We start from the raw sequence: 12,513 nt of genomic DNA on the forward strand, positions 1-12,513 counted from the left end.
AGTGGCAGAATACCTGACCACTGTGATTGACCCAAAGTTAAGGAAAGCTTTGACTATGTAAAGTATGTACAGACTAAGTGAGCATAGCCTTGCTATTGAGAAAGGCCGCCGTAGGCAAACCTGCCTCTCAAGAGAAGACAGGCTATGTGCAACACTGGCCACAAAATGAGATGGAAACTGAGCTGCACTTCCTAACCTCCTGCCAAATGTATGATCATATTAGAGACACATATTTCCCTCAGATTGCACAGACCCACAAAAAATTTGACAACAAACCCGATTTTGATCAACTCCCATATCTACTGGGTGAAATACCACAGTGTTCCATCACAGCAGCAAGAATTGTGACCTGTTGCCACAAGAAAAGGGCAAGCAGTGAAGAACAAACACCATTGTAAATACAACCAATATTTATGTTTATTTATTTTCCCTTTTGTACTTTAACTATTTGCACATCATTCCACCACTGTATATAGACATAATATGACACTTGAAATGTCTTTATTCTTTTGAAACTTCTGTGAGTGTAATGTTTACTGTTAATTTTTATTGTTAATTTAACTTTAGTTTTTTATCTACTTTTCTTGCTTTGGCACTGTTAACATATGTTTCCCATACCAATAAAGCCTTTAAATTGAAATTGAAATTGATTTGAGAGAGAAAGGAGAAAAAGAGGGGAGAGAGCGAGAGGAGGGAGAAAGAGAGAGGTCATGAGCAGATGAGCTCCTGCATTTTCCAGCATGTTTTTACAAAAATACAGATTTAGAGTTAGACAAACTTGGGAAGGACATATACAGTGGGGGGAAAAAGTTTTGATCCCCTGCTGATTTTGTACATTTGCCCACTGATAAAGAAAGGATCAGTCTATAATTTTAATGGTAAGTTTATTTGAACAGTGAGAGACAGAATAACAACAAAAATATCCAGAAAAACGCATGTCAAAAATGTTATAAAATGATTTGCATTTTAATGAGGGAAATAAGTATTTGACCCCCTCTCAATAAGAAAGATTTCTGGCTCCCAGTTGTCTTTTATACAGGTAACGAGCTGCGATTAGGAGCACACTCTTAAAGGGAGTGCTCCTAACCGCAGCTTGTTACCTGTAAAAAAGACACCTGTCCACAGAAGCAATCAATCAATCAGATTCCAAACTCTCCACCATGGCCAAGACCAAAGAGCTCTCCAAGGATGTCAGGGACAATATTGTAGACCTACTCAAGGCTGGAATGGGCTACAAGACCATCGCCAAGCAGCTTGGTGAGAAGGTGACAACAGTTGGTGCGATTATTCGCAAATGGAAGAAACACAAAAGAACTGTCAATATCCCTTGGCCTGGGGCTCCATGCAAGATCTCACCTCCTGGGGTTGCAATGATCATGAGAACGGTGAGGAATCAGCCCAGAACTACACGGGAGGATCTTGTCAATGATCTCAAGGCAGCTGGGACCATAGTCACCAAGAAAACAATTGGTAACACACTACGCCGTGAAGGACTGAAATCCTGCAGCGCCCGCAAGGTCCCCTAGCTCAAGAATACATATACATGCCCGTCTGAAGTTTGCCAATGAACATCTGAATGATTCAGAGGACAACTGGTGAAAGTGTTGTGGTCAGATGAGACCAAAATGGAGCTCTTTGGCATCAACTCAACTCGCCGTGTTTGGAGGAGGAGGAATGCTGCCTATGACTCCAAGAACACCATCTCCACCGTCAAACATGGAGGTGGAAACATTATGCTTTGGGGGTGTTTTTCTGCTAAGGGGACAGGACAACTTCACCGCATCAAAGGGACGATGGACGGGGCCATGCACCGTCAAATATTGGGTGAGAACATCCTTCCCTCAGCCAGGGCATTGAAAATGGGTCGTGGATGGGTATTCTAGCATGACAATGACCCAAAACACACAGCCAAGGCAACAAAGGAGTGGCTCAAGAAGAAGCACATTAACTTGTTATGGATAGGGGGCAGTATTTTCACGGCCGGATAAAAACGTACCCGATTTAATCTGGGTATTACTCCTGCCCAGAAACTAGAATATGCATATAATTAGTAGCTTTGGATAGACAACACTCCAAAGTTTCTAAAACTGTTTGAATGGTGTCTGTGAGTATAACAGAACTCAAATGGCAGGCCAAAACCTGAGAAGATTCTGTACAGGAAGTACCCTGTCTGACCATTTCTTGGCCTTCTTTGTCATCTCTATCCAAAACAAAGGATCTCTGCTGTAACGTGACATTTTCTAATGCTCCCATAGGCTCTCAGAAGGCGGCAGAACGTTGAATGATGACTTTGCAGTCTCTGGCTGAAAAACAGTAGCGCATTTGATAAGTGGTCGATCTGAGAACAATGAGACGGGTGTGCGCGTGCACGTGAAGAGTCCATTTTGCCTTTTTCAGTCTTTGAACGAAAACAACGACTCCCGGTCGGAATATTATCGCTATTTTACGAGAAAAATCGCATAAAAATTGATTTTAAACAGCGTTTGACATGCTTCGAAGTACGGTAATGGAATATTTTGACATTTTTTGTCACGATGCGCGTCCGCGCGTCACCCTTCGTTACCCTTCGGATAGTGTCTTGAACGCACGAACAAAACGCCGCTATTTGGATATAACTATGGATTATTTGGAACCAAACCAACATTTGTTGTTGAAGTAGAAGTCCTGGGAGTGCATTCTGACGAAGAACAGCAAAGGTAATCAAATTTTTCTTATAGTAAATCTGAGTTTGGTGAGTACCAAACTTGGTGGGTGTCAAATTAGCTAGCCCGTGATGGCGAGCTATCTACTCAGAATATTGCAAAATGTGCTTTCACCGAAAAGCTATTTTAAAATCGGACACCGCGATTGCATAAAGGTCCTGGAGTGGCCTAGCCAGTTTCCAGACCTTAATCCCATAGAAAATCTGCGGAGGGAGCTGAAGGTTCGAGTTGCCAAACGTCAGCCTCGAAACCTTAATGACTTGGAGAAGATCTGCAAAGAGGAGTGGGACAAAATCCCTCCTGAGATGTGTGCAAACCTGGTGGCCAACTACAAGAAACGTCTGACCTCTGTGATTGCCAACAAGGGTTTTGCCACCAAGTACTAAGTCATGTTTTGCAGAGGGGTCAAATACTTATTTCCCTCTTTAAAATGCAAACCATTTTATAACATTTTTGACATGCGTTTTTCTGGATTTTTTTTTGTTTTTCTGTCTCTCACTGTTCAAATAAACCTACCATTAAAATTATAGACTGATCATTTCTTTGTCAGTGGGCAAACGTACAAAATCAGCAGGGGATCAAATACTTCCCCCCCCCACTGTACAGGATATTAACCTCCACAACATAACCTTCACTCCAAATTAAAACTCCAAACCTATAACCTGATTTTGGACAAAACTACCTGGAAGGATTCCTAGTACCAAAGATTCTTATTTCCAAGCTATACAGCAAATGCTCTGACAAACAAACAGAAACCTGAAAACGCCATCCAACCTGGAACCTGAAAACACCATCCAACCTGGAACCCGAAAACACCATCCAACCTGAAAACACCATCCAACCTGGAACCTGAAAACACCACCCAACCTGGAACCTGAAAACACCATCCAACCTGGAACCTGAAAACACCACCCAACCTGGAACCTGAAAACACCATCCAACCTGGAACCTGAAAACCCCACCAACCTGGAACCTGAAAACACCATCCAACCTGGAACCTGAAAACACCATCCAACCTGGAACCTGAAAACACCATCCAACCTGGAACCTGGAAACACCATCCAACCTGGAACCTGAAAACACCATCCAACCTGGAACCTGAAAACACCCTCTAACCTGGAACCTGGAAACACCATCCAACCTGCAACCTGAAAACACCACCTAACCTGGAACCTGAAAACACCATCCAACCTGGAAACACCATTCAACCTGGAACCTGGAAACACCACCCAACCTGGAAACACCATCTAACCTGGAACCTGAAAATCCCATCAACCTGGAACCTGAAAATCCCATCCAACCTGGAACCTGAAAACACCATCCAACCTGGAACCTGAAAACACCATCCAACCTGGAACCTGGAAACACCATCCAACCTGGAACCTGGAAACACCATCCAACCTGAAAACACCATCCACCCTGGAACCTGAAAATCCCATCAACCTGGAACCTGAAAATCCCATCCAACCTGGAACCTGAAAACACCATCCAACCTGGAACCTGAAAACACCATCCAACCTGGAACCTGAAAACACTATCCAACCTGGAACCTGAAAACACCACCCAACCTGGAACCTGCAAACACCATCCAACATTGAAATGAAGGATAAATTCACCCAGCTGGAGGTAAGACAGGTGGAGCTGGAACAGCAGGTGAACACACTCCAGTCAACACAGAAACATTGTCCAGCTCAACAACACCCCCTCAACCAGACCCAGAGAGCTGGAGGGGGAGAGAGACATATCTGCACTCTGGACTGTGGTGAGACAACATCAACAGGAGAAACAGCAGGAGAAGAACAGACTGCTGGAGGAGAGGGTGAGGGGGGATGGCGTGTGACAGAGAACAACCCATTAGAGAGGTGGCCACCCCCGCAGAGAAGCCAGCAGAACAGTCCACCTAAGCCCCCGACCAGTCTCAACACCACAGCAGAACAGTCCACCCCAGACCATAGCCTCGACACCACAGCAGAACAGTCCACCCCAGACCTTGACCATAGTCTCAACACCACAGCAGAACAGTCCACCCCAGACCTTGACCATAGTCTCAACACCACAGCAGAACAGTCCACCCCAGACCTTGACCATAGCCTCGACATCACATTCTAGCACCCCCCCAGTCAGCCCCACCGATAGCCCTCCTGACAACACCCCCACACCCACTGAGGACACACACAAGCCACAGATTATACTCCTCAAACAGGAAATATATACAAGAAAATAAACTTTTTCTCACACAATGTCTAAATTCTGGTGTCCAAATTCCCTGCGAGCCCTAGACCTTCCGTATGAGGACCAATTAACAAAGGACCTGAGAGCACAGTAGGAAAGGGTGGCCACAGCACTGAAGTGATTGAAAAAGATTCTTCTACTTTCCCCAACGCACACGTGTTTATCTCCACCCTGCTACCACAAAAATACTTATACCCTGCTACCATACAGTGGGTAAATGCAAGTATTTCCTGTGACTGTGGCTCAAAACCAAATGTTTACCTGGCCCACCATTCCACCCTGGACTTGAACATATTTTATAACTAGTTCCATCTATACAAGGCAGCAGTGCCCACCTTCACCCTAAAGGATATCACCCTCAACTGCAGCCCAAACACGTCACACAGGAGCAACAGGTCAATAGACAGACCAGCAAGACACTCTCCCAGACCTGCGGGACCACCCCCCCGTACCTACACATAGACGACCCACGCTGAGAGGACCAACATCCAGACCACAACACCACCAGCCACATCCACACCCCCACCCCAACCAATCAACACCCACCCAAGTCAACCATGCCCACACCCCATTTAGGCCCCCTCAGATCAGACCTATGCCCCTCCTGCCCACCCCTTCCCCCCCCACTCAAGCAAAGAGGGCTTCAACATGGAAGTCACACATACACCCGGGCCGTGAGCAGGCAAACAGGCCCAACCACCACTCTTACACTAGCCCAAACCAATGGCATGTACCAGGTGCTCAGCAGGCTCTGCTCACACTTACTGGTCTGAGGCCAAACCACACGACTAACAACATTGGACACTTTATGGAACACAAAGCCTTCACTATCTCATCCTGATTCACCAAAACAGGAACATTTTACATTTCGCTAGAAATTCAAAAGAAAATTATCTCAACTGAGCGAAATGTCCTCTTGTGTGCTTCCTATTGTCACACCCTGATCTGTTTCACCTGTCCTTGTTATTGTCTACACCCCCAATCTTGAGGCTGCTTGTTTTCCCCAGTGTATTTATCCCTGTGTTTCCTGTCTCTCTGTGCCTGTTTGTCTTGTATGTCCAAGTCAACCAGCGTTTTTTCCTGTTCTCCTGCTTTTGCTATTTCTCCTTCTTCTAGTCCAACTGGTTTTGACGCTTGCCTGTTTCTGGACTCTGTACCTGCCTGCCTGATCATTCTGCCTGCCTTGACCTCGAGCCAGCCTGCCACTCTGTACCTCCTGGACTCTGATCTGGTTTTGACCTTTTGCCTGTCCACGACCATTCTCTTGCCTACTCTATTTGGGATTAATAAACATCTAAGACTCCAACCATCTGCCTCTTGTGTCTGCATCTGGGTCTCACCTTGTGTCATGATCCATCCTACCTATATCCCCCCACTAGAATCCCCATACTATAATGAAGACAGCTTCTCCATCCTACCTATATCCCCCCACTAGAATCCCCATACTTTAATGAAGACAGCTTCTCCATCCTACCTATATCCCCCCACTAGAATCCCCATACTTTAATGAAGACAGCTTCTCCATCCTACCTATATCCCCCCACTAGAATCCCCATACTTTAATGAAGACAGCTTCTCCATCCTACCTATATCCCCCCACTAGAATCCCCATACTTTAATGAAGACAGCTTCTCCATCCTACCTATATCCCCCACTAGAATCCCCATACTTTAATGAAGACAGCTTCTCCATCCTACCTATATCCCCCCACTAGAATCCCCATACTTTAATGAAGACAGCTTCTCCATCCTACCTATACCCCCCCCACTAGAATCCCCATACTTTAATGAAGACAGCTTCTCCATCCTACCTATATCCCCCCACTAGAATCCCCATACTTTAATGAAGACAGCTTCTCCATCCTACCTATATCCCCCCACTAGAATCCCCATACTTTAATGAAGACAGCTTCTCCATCCTACCTATATCACCCCACTAGAATCCCCATACTTTAATGAAGACAGCTTCTCCATCCTACCTATATCCTCCCACTAGAATCCCCATACTTTAATGAAGACAGCTTCTCCATCCTACCTATATCCCCCCCACTAGAATCCCCATACTTTAATGAAGACAGCTTCTCCATCCTACCTATATCCCCCCACTAGAATCCCCATACTTTAATGAAGGCAGCTTCTCCATCCTACCTATATCCCCCCACTAGAATCCCCATACTTTAATGAAGACAGCTTCTCCATCCTACCTATATCCCCCCCACTAGAATCCCCATACTTTATTGAAGACAGCTTCTCCATCCTACCTATATCCCCCCACTAGAATCCCCATACTTTAATGAAGACAGCTTATCCATCCTGGAGGGGGAAATCAATCATCTCCAGGCCCAGGGACATGTACTAGTCAGTGGTGACCTAAATGCCAGAACTGGACTTGAACCTGACACCCTCAGCACACAGGGGGACAAACACCTGCCTGAAGGTGACAGCATTCCCTCCCCCATATGCCCCACTAGGCACAACTACGACAACAATGCCAATAAAAACGGGTCACAACTCCTGCAGCTCTGTCGCACGCTGGGTATGTAGATAGTCAATGGTAGGCTTCGAGGGGACTCCTATGGTTGGTACACCTATAGCTCATCTCTTGGCAGTAGTACTGTAGACTACTTTATCTCTGCCCTCAAACCAGAGTGCAATCTTGAGTCTGGGCTGCCAAGGCCAGTAGTCTAATAGCCTCTAGCATGTTTGTACAGGGAGGTAAGGAAAGTAGACCTCCTGCAGGGCTCTTTCAACCCCTCCTTGTATGTCACTTTCTTGGTGTGTTTGGACCATGACAGTACATTGGTGATGTGGACACTAAGAAACTTGAAACTCTTGACCCGCTCCACTACAGCCCCGTCGATGTTAACGGGGGCCTGTTGGGCCCTCCTTTTCCTGTAGATCAGGTCCTTTGTCTTGCTCACAATGAGGGAGAGGTTGCTGTTCTGGCACCACACTGCCAGGTCTCTGACCTCCTCCCTATAGGCTGTCTCATCGTTGTCGGTGATCAGGCCTACCACTGTTGTGTCGTCAGCAAACTTAATGATGGTGTTGGAGTGGTGCTTGACCATGCAGTCATGAGTGAACAGGGAGTACAGGAGGGGACTAAGCACACACCTCTGAGGGGCTCCCGTGTTTTTTTTATTTATTTATTTTTATTTCACCTTTATTTAACCAGGTAGACAAGTTGAGAACAAGTTCTCATTTACAATTGCGACCTGGCCAAGATAAAGCAAAGCAGTTCGACAACATACAACAACACAGAGTTACACATGGAGTAAACAACATACAGTCAATAATACAGTAGAAAAAAAATAAGACTATATACAATGTGAGCAAATGATGTGAGATAAGGGAGGTAAAAGCAAAAAAATGCCATGGTGGCAAAGTAAATAAAGTATAGCAAGAAAAACACTGGAATGGTAGATTTGTAGTTTGAAGAAAGTTCAAAGTTCAAATATAAATAATATGGTGCAAAGGAGCAAAATAAATAAAATAAATAAATACAGTAGGGGAAGAAGTAGTAGTTTGGGCCAAATTATAGATGGGCTATGTACAGGTGCAGTGATCTGTGAGCTGCTCTGACAGCTGGTGCTTAAAGCTAGTGAGGGAGATAAGTGTTTCCAATTTCAGAGATTTTTGTAGTTCGTTCCAGTCGTTGGCAGCAGAGAACTGGAAGGAGAGACGACCAAAGGAGGAGTTGGCTTTAGGGGTGACCAGAGAGATATACCTGCTGGAGCGCGTGCTACAGGTGGGTGCTGCTATGGTGACCAGTGAGCGGAGATAAGGGGGGACTTTACCGAGCAGGGTCTTGTAGATGACCTGGAGCCAATGTGTTTGGCGACGATTATGAAGTGAAGGCCAGCCAACGAGAGCATACAGATCGCAGTGGTGGGTTGTATATGGGGCTTTGGTGACAAAACGGATGGCACTGTGATAGACTGCATCCAGCTTGTTGAGTAGGGTATTGGAGGCTATTTTGTAAATGACATCGCCAAAGTCGAGGATTGGTAGGATGGTCAGTTTTACGAGGGTATGTTTGGCAGCATGAGTGAAGGATGCTTTGTTGCGAAATAGGAAGCCAATTCTAGATTTCACTTTGGATTGGAGATGATTGATGTGAGTCTGGAAGGAGAGCTTACAGTCTAACCAGACACCTAGGTATTTGTAGTTGTCCACAAATTCTAAGTTAGAACCGTCCAGAGAAGTTATGCTGGATGGCGGGCAGGTGCAGGCAGCGATCGGTTGAAGAGCATGCATTTAGTTTTACTTGTGTTTAGGAGCAGTTGGAGGCCACGGAAGGAGAGTTGAATGGCATTGAAGCTCGTCTGGAGGGTTGTTAACACAGTGTCCAAAGAAGGGCCAGAAGTATACAGAATGGTGTCGTCTGCGTAGAGGTGGATCAGAGATTCACCAGCAGCAAGAGCGACATCATTTATGTATACAGAGAAAAGAGTTGGCCCAAGAATTGAACCCTGTGGTACCCCCATAGAGACTGCCAGAGGTCCAGACAGTAGGCCCTCCGATTTGACACACTGAACTCTGTCAGAGAAGTAGTTGGTGAACCAGGCGACGCAATCGTTTGAGAAACCAAGGCTACTAAGTCTGCCGATGAGGATGTGGTGATTAACAGAGTCAAAAGCTTTGGCCAGGTCAATGAATACGGCAGCACAGTATTGTTTCTTATCGATGGCGGTTACGATGTCGTTTAGGACCTTGAGCGTGGCTGAGGTGCACCCATGACCAGCTCTGAAACCAGATTGCATAGCGGAGAGGGTGCGGTGGGATTCAAAATAGTCGGTAATCTGTTTGTTGACTTGGTTTTCGAAGACCTTAGAAAGGCAGGGTAGGATGGATATAGGTCTGTAGCAATTTGGGTCAAGAGTGTCTCCTCCTTTGAAGAGGGGGATGACAGCAGCTGCTTTCCAATCTATGGGAATCTCAGACGACACGAAAGAGAGGTTGAACAGGATAGTAATAGGGGTTGCAATAATTTCGGCAGATAATTTTAGAAAGAAAGGGTCCAGATTGTCAAGCCCAGCTGATTTGTAGGGGTCCAGATTTTGCAGCTCTTTCAGAACATCAGCTGAATGGATTTGGGAGGAGAAATGGGGGAGGTTTGGGCGAGTAGCTGTGGGGGGTGCAGTGCTGTTGAATGCAGTAGGGGTAGTTAGGTGGAAAGCATGGCCAGCCGTAGAAAAATGCTTATTGAAATTCTCAATTATAGTGGGCTTATCGGTGGTGACAGAGTTTCCTATCCTCAGTGCAGTGGGCAGTTGGGAGGAGGTGTTCTTATTCTCCATGGACTTTACAATGTCCCAGAACTTTTTAGAGTTGGAGTTGCACGAAGCAAATTTTTGTTTGAAAAAGCTAGCCTTGGCGTTTCTAACTGCCTGTGTGTATTGGTTTCTAACTTCCCTAAAAAGTTGCATATCGCGGGGGCAGTTCGATGCTAATGCAGAACGCCACAGGATATTTTTGTGTTGGTTAAGGGCAGTCAGGTCTGGGGAGAACCAAGGGCTATATCTGTTCCTGGTTCTAAATTTCTTGAAAGGGGCATGCTTATTTAAGATGGAGAGGAAGGCATTTTTTAAATATAACCAGGCATCCTCTACTGACGGGATGAGGTCAATATCCTTCCAGGATACCAGGGCCAGGTCGATTAGAAAGGCTTGCTCGTTGAAATGTTTCAGGGAGCGTTTGACAGTGATGAGTGGAGGTCGTTTGACCGCTGACCCATTACGGGTGCAGGCAATGAGGCAGTGATCGCTGAGATCTTGGTTGAAAACAGCAGAGGTGTAATTAGAGGGCACATTGGTTAGGATGATATCTATGAGGGTGCCAGAGTTTGCGGCTTTGGGGTTGTACCTGGTGGGTTCATTAATAATTTGTGTGAGATTGAGGGCATCAAGCTTGGATTGTAGAATGGCTGGGGTGTTAAGCATGTCCCAGTTTAGGTCGCCTAGTAGCACGAGCTCTGAAGATAGATGGGGGGCAATCAGTTCACATATGGTGTCCAGAGCACAGCTAGGGACCGAGGGGGGTCTATAGCAGGCGGCAACGGTGAGAGACTTGTTTTTGGAGAGATGGATTTTTAGAAGTAGAAGTTCAAATTGTTTGGGTACAGACCTGGATAGCAGGACAGAACTCTGCAGGCTATCTCTGCAGTAGATTGCAACACCGCTCCCTTTGGTCGTTCTATCTTGTCTGAAAACGTTGTAGTTAGGGATGATGATTTCACAGTTTTTGGTGGACTTCCTAAGCCAAGATTCAGACACAGCTAGGACATCCGGGTTGGCAGAGTGTGCTAAAGCAGTGAATAAAACAAACTTAGGGAGGAGGCTTCTAATGTTAACATGCATGAAACCAAGGCTATTACGGTTACAGAGGTCATCAAAAGAGAGCGCCTGGGGAGTAGGAGTGGAGCCAGGCACTGCAGGGCCTGGATTCACCTCTACATCCCCAGAGGAGCAGAGAAGAATAAGTATGAGGGTACGGCTAAAAGCTATAAGAATTGGTCGTCTGTGACGTCCAGAATAGAGAGAAAAAGGAGCAGGTTTCTGGGGGCGATAAAATAGCTTCAAGGTATAATGTACAGACAAAGGTATGGTGGGATGTGAGTACAGAGGAGGTAAACCTAGGCATTTAGTGATTAAGAGAGAGATATTGTCTCTAGAAACATCATTGAAACCAGAAGATGTCATAGCATGTGTGGGTGGAGGAACTGAGAGTTGAGGATCAGCGTGGCAGATGTGTTGTTGCCTACCCTTACCACCTGGGGGCGGCCCGTCAGGAAGTCCAGGATCCAGTTGCAGAGGGAGGAGTTTAGTCGTCCCGGGGTCCTTAGCTTAGAGATGAGCTTTGTGGGCGCTATGGTGTTGAACACTGAACTGTAGTCAAAGAACAGCATTTCTCAGATTGGTGTTCCTTATGTCCAGATGGGAAAGGGAAGTATGGAGTGCGATTGAGATTGCATCATCTGTGGATCTGTTGGGTTGATATGCAAATTGGAGTGGGGTTTCTGGGATGATGGTGTTGATGTGAGCCATGACCAGTCTTTCAAAGCACTTCATGTCTACCGACGTCAGTGCTACGGGATGGTAATCATTTAGGCAGGTTACCTTCGCTTTCTTGGGCATAGGGACTATGGTGGTCTGCTTTAAACATGTTGGTATTACAGACGAGTACTCAAGCGCATGCTTTGAGTACTCGTCCTGGTAAACCGTTTGGCCCACGGCTTTGTGAATGTTGACCTGTTTAAGGGTCTCGCTCACATCAGCTACGGAGAGCGTGATCACACAGTTGTCTGGAACAGCTGGTGCACTCATGCATGCTTCAGTGCTGTTTTGCCTCGAAACGAGCATAAAAAGCATTCAGCTCGTCTGGTAGGCTCGCGTCACTGGGAATCTCGCGGCTGGGTTTCCCTTTGCAGTCCATAATAGTTTTCAAGCCCTTCACTGAGCAGGTGTTATAGTGTGGTAGAGAGCAGGTGTTATAGTGGTAGAGAGCAGGTGGTATAGTGGTAGAGAGCAGGTGTTATAACACCTGCTCTCTACCACTATAACACCTGCTCTCTACCACTA

The sequence above is a fragment of the Salmo trutta genome, chromosome 3 (genome assembly GCF_901001165.1).
Source record: "Salmo trutta chromosome 3, fSalTru1.1, whole genome shotgun sequence".
Taxonomy (NCBI): Eukaryota; Metazoa; Chordata; class Actinopteri; order Salmoniformes; family Salmonidae; genus Salmo; species Salmo trutta.